This window comes from Schistocerca piceifrons, unplaced genomic scaffold (assembly GCF_021461385.2).
Source record: "Schistocerca piceifrons isolate TAMUIC-IGC-003096 unplaced genomic scaffold, iqSchPice1.1 HiC_scaffold_1172, whole genome shotgun sequence".
Lineage (NCBI taxonomy): Eukaryota > Metazoa > Arthropoda > Insecta > Orthoptera > Acrididae > Schistocerca > Schistocerca piceifrons.
The window spans coordinates 30,001-35,000 of record NW_025726986.1 but is presented as its reverse complement, the minus strand read 5'-3'; the positions used below and the strand labels follow the sequence as shown (position 1 = coordinate 35,000).

General features: G+C 53.7%; 1 non-coding gene across 1 annotated transcript in view; it reads left to right on the top strand.

Moving 5' to 3' along the window:
• The first annotated feature begins 3,362 nt into the window (after positions 1 to 3,362).
• LOC124728849 overlaps positions 3,363 to 5,000 on the top strand; it is a 1,909-nt gene continuing 271 nt past the window's right edge. The window contains exon 1 of the ribosomal RNA XR_007007441.1: positions 3,363 to 5,000. This exon is cut by the window's right edge and continues 271 nt beyond it. This is a non-coding gene — a ribosomal RNA (small subunit ribosomal RNA).

Genomic DNA, 5,000 nt, shown 5'->3' with positions numbered 1-5,000 from the left:
AGAGTTATTTCCAATATGCGACATTCCCGCTGTCCCTATACATGAGCCGCGACCTGTACCACTTACGAGCGAGAGACGCGATCGCGTTGCTCACTGTACGGCGTCCGATACCGAGCCATCAGCATGTCGGTCCCCATGCGCGTTGCACTCGCACTCGCAGTCGCAAAAACGTGGGGCAAATATATTACGCGGAAGAGCTATAACAGACCGAGCCCCACTGCATGGGGGGAGTCTTTGTCACTAATGTACACAGATGGAACATTTTGGACTGGAACCAGATTACCCGTACACACGGCGCTGATTAGTAATCAATGCAGAGCCATCAAACTACAATAAATATACACAACTGTCCGTATACATGCTGAAAGAGTCTGCCCACAATGGGAACCACACGTCAGCCAGACACTCTGATCACGCACCACTCTCTGCTTCTAACAGGCGCACATACAATATGTAAGCACCAGCATGGAACAACATCCAGTGCATCTTCTCCGCCACATTACACAATCCACACTATCACAACCAGACCAGGAGGTCCATGCGGAAAATACAATATCCCAGCCTTTCGACATCCACCATTGCGCAGACCAGGCACCAACACCCACACATGTCCTATACAACGGTGCACCCAACATCACAATAGTACCTCCTGTCACAGCGCACAAACAATGACATGAGTCAAAGACACAGGTCTCACACAAGCATAGAATTGGAGCGCCGCCTCTAATAAGCCAAAGGTGCATCCTGACGTGACAAATCTGATCATGTCACAAGCATTCACTTACTATAATCACTATCAACGAACCTGCCGCCCCCGCCCCCCCCCCCTACACCTTTCCTTACAACAACGTGTAACCTAACCTAACCTAACCTAACCTATGTTGTACCTTAACCTAACCTATGTTGTACCTTAACCTAACCTATGTTGTACCTTAACCTAACCTATGTTGTACCTTAACCTAACCTATGTTGTACCTTAACCTAACCTATGTTGTACCTTAACCTAACCTATGTTGTACCTTAACCTAACCCATGTTGTACCTTAACCTAACCTATGTTGTACCTTAACCTAACCCATGTTGTACCTTAACCTAACCCATGTTGTACCTTAACCTAACCCATGTTGTACCTTAACCTAACCCATGTTGTACCTTAACCTAACCCATGTTGTACCTTAACCTAACCCACGTTGTACCTTAACCTAACCCACGTTGTACCTTAACCTAACCCACGTTGTGCCTTAACCTAACCCACGTTGTGCCTTAACCTAACCCACGTTGTGCCTTAACCTAACCCACGTTGTGCCTTAACCTAACCCACGTTGTGCCTTAACCTAACCCACGTTGTGCCTTAACCTAACCCACGTTGTGCCTTAACCTAACCCACGTTGTGCCTTAACCTAACCCACGTTGTGCCTTAACCTAACCCACGTTGTGCCTTAACCTAACCCACGTTGTGCCTTAACCTAACCCACGTTGTGCCTTAACCTAACCCACGTTGTGCCTTAACCTAACCCACGTTGTCCCCTAACGTAACCCACGTTGTCCCCTAACGTAACCCATGTTGTCGCCTAAACCTGCTCTGTAATTGTTATACGACTCGTTCAATTAGTGTAGTGTTGCCCACCCGCAACCCTCGCAATATAGTTCGCTACTCGCACTGCCCGCTCCCCTGTGTATCGCTTCATGTTAAACACCTTGCAAGTCTTGCTGACTTTCCACATGCTCCTGCTGTACACTGTAATGTGGATGGCAGCAGGACGTACATGCCGCCCCTCCCCACGTCCCCACCTTGCCCCCCTGCCTTCGCAAGCTGGTTGGTGAGAAGTTTGCATGTTCAATGCCCTTCGCATGCGACGTACTCAGGCTACGTTGTGGTGCGGCCTGTGTCAACCGTCCGCTAATGTCGTACGCGTAAACCACAATCTGTACTGCACATTCGTCCTTATGTACCGAATGATACATCGTGGCACATGTGTGACCGTACAACGACTGCGCCCAAAAACGGCGGACCATACAGTGCAAATATTGTGCACGCAGCTACGTGTCGTCTCCCTATGAGAGCTGGATTGCAGTGTGGTACGCCATAGAGACGTGTGGGAGGAACGGACGCCGTGGATGGCGATCAGCATGAGCTGTCTGTTGATGTATTCGGACCTAGTCGTCTCTCCTCACACACCGTGATGGCATGGTGCACCGCGTTCCATATCTGCGACATGCTACAGAGGCCGGTTGACAGTCGTTCGAGCAATGGACATCGCATACGTACGGGGGCCACCTTCCACGTATTGTCTAGGCGTGCACATTTTGTTGCGTGTATGTGGGCAGACGTAGTGTGGCGTGACACCTGACACAGGCATGCAATAATCGTTGAAGTTGCAAATGGCGATGGACGCCTGCGTTTTCTGGTGAAGTTACGCAAATGAACAAATGGTAACCTGTTGTGGTGCGGTTGTTCTCGCTAGGGGTGAATCGGTGATGGCGACGATAGGTTGAGGTACGAACCGGTTGTTCCAGCGATACCCACCATGCCGACGAAACTGAACGGCATCTGGGTGTGAAGCGATACGCGGCGGTGGCTGGGTGGGACCGTCCCCGGCCGGTGAGGGGGCGCCTCCCGGCGTGCTGGCCGCGCGGTGCGTGGGCGCACGCGCTACAGCCGGCTGGTGGGGGCGGCCAGTGGCAGGCGCGCCGGCCGACGGACGCGGCAGGCGTCGCAGCTGCGCGCCGGCGCACCCTGCGCGCGGCGCCGTGCGGCCAAAGTAGGTCCTCGCGGGCCCGGTGCGAAGCGCGGTGGACATCTTCAGTGTGCTGGTCCGATTGAGGACTGTGTGCGTTGAGGATGCGCCGCCGCCCGGCGCTCGGCGCCGCGACGCCGTCTGCTGCTCGGTCGCCCCAGCGGTTCTCGCTGGTGGTTTGTATCGCAGCTGTGCGGATGTGTTGGCGCGTGCGCTGTGCTGGGAGAGTTCGCTTCGGCACCCAAGTGGGGCTTTTGTCCTTCTGTGGCGCTGGCGTTGGAGCTGCCGGTCACCGTAGGTGGCGCGTGTTGTCTCCCGCCGGCAATGCCACGACAGCACGCTCCCGGGCCTCTGTCGGCAGCGGCAAGCTCAGTTGGGAGCACGGGTGGTCGCACCGAAAGCGTCTACTCGCCTAACTCCGGGCGATTGCGCCTCTCTCGAACCCGACCAAGTACTTGGGACGGCGCTGCGCGCCGCCGGGACCTGAGAGGGTTTCGAGGTGTATTGTGCAGGGGAGCTCAGCCTCCTCCTGTTTGCAGAATGATTGAGCGGACGCTTGCGTGTTCGCGCGGGCCCCCGGGACACACTCCCGGGCGGCCGGCTGCTCAGCTCTAGTTGACGCAGCTCCCTGGTTGATCCTGCCAGTAGTCATATGCTTGTCTCAAAGATTAAGCCATGCATGTCTCAGTACAAGCCGCATTAAGGTGAAACCGCGAATGGCTCATTAAATCAGTTATGGTTCCTTAGATCGTACCCACGTTACTTGGATAACTGTGGTAATTCTAGAGCTAATACATGCAAACAGAGTCCCGACCAGAGATGGAAGGGACGCTTTTATTAGATCAAAACCAATCGGTCGGCTCGTCCGGTCCGTTTGCCTTGGTGACTCTGAATAACTTTGGGCTGATCGCACGGTCCTCGTACCGGCGACGCATCTTTCAAATGTCTGCCTTATCAACTGTCGATGGTAGGTTCTGCGCCTACCATGGTTGTAACGGGTAACGGGGAATCAGGGTTCGATTCCGGAGAGGGAGCCTGAGAAACGGCTACCACATCCAAGGAAGGCAGCAGGCGCGCAAATTACCCACTCCCGGCACGGGGAGGTAGTGACGAAAAATAACGATACGGGACTCATCCGAGGCCCCGTAATCGGAATGAGTACACTTTAAATCCTTTAACGAGTATCTATTGGAGGGCAAGTCTGGTGCCAGCAGCCGCGGTAATTCCAGCTCCAATAGCGTATATTAAAGTTGTTGCGGTTAAAAAGCTCGTAGTTGGATTTGTGTCCCACGCTGTTGGTTCACCGCCCGTCGGTGTTTAACTGGCATGTATCGTGGGACGTCCTGCCGGTGGGGCGAGCCGAAGGCGTGCGACCGCCTCGTGCGTGCTCGTGCGTCCCGAGGCGGACCCCGTTGAAATCCTACCAGGGTGCTCTTTATTGAGTGTCTCGGTGGGCCGGCACGTTTACTTTGAACAAATTAGAGTGCTTAAAGCAGGCAAGCCCGCCTGAATACTGTGTGCATGGAATAATGGAATAGGACCTCGGTTCTATTTTGTTGGTTTTCGGAACCCGAGGTAATGATTAATAGGGACAGGCGGGGGCATTCGTATTGCGACGTTAGAGGTGAAATTCTTGGATCGTCGCAAGACGAACAGAAGCGAAAGCATTTGCCAAGTATGTTTTCATTAATCAAGAACGAAAGTTAGAGGTTCGAAGGCGATCAGATACCGCCCTAGTTCTAACCATAAACGATGCCAGCCAGCGATCCGCCGCAGTTCCTCCGATGACTCGGCGGGCAGCCTCCGGGAAACCAAAGCTTTTGGGTTCCGGGGGAAGTATGGTTGCAAAGCTGAAACTTAAAGGAATTGACGGAAGGGCACCACCAGGAGTGGAGCCTGCGGCTTAATTTGACTCAACACGGGAAACCTCACCAGGCCCGGACACCGGAAGGATTGACAGATTGATAGCTCTTTCTTGATTCGGTGGGTGGTGGTGCATGGCCGTTCTTAGTTGGTGGAGCGATTTGTCTGGTTAATTCCGATAACGAACGAGACTCTAGCCTGCTAACTAGTCGCGTGACATCCTTCGTGCTGTCAGCGATTACTTTTCTTCTTAGAGGGACAGGCGGCTTCTAGCCGCACGAGATTGAGCAATAACAGGTCTGTGATGCCCTTAGATGTTCTGGGCCGCACGCGCGCTACACTGAAGGAATCAGCGTGTCTTCCTAGGCCGAAAGGTCGGGGTAACCCGCTGAACCTCCTT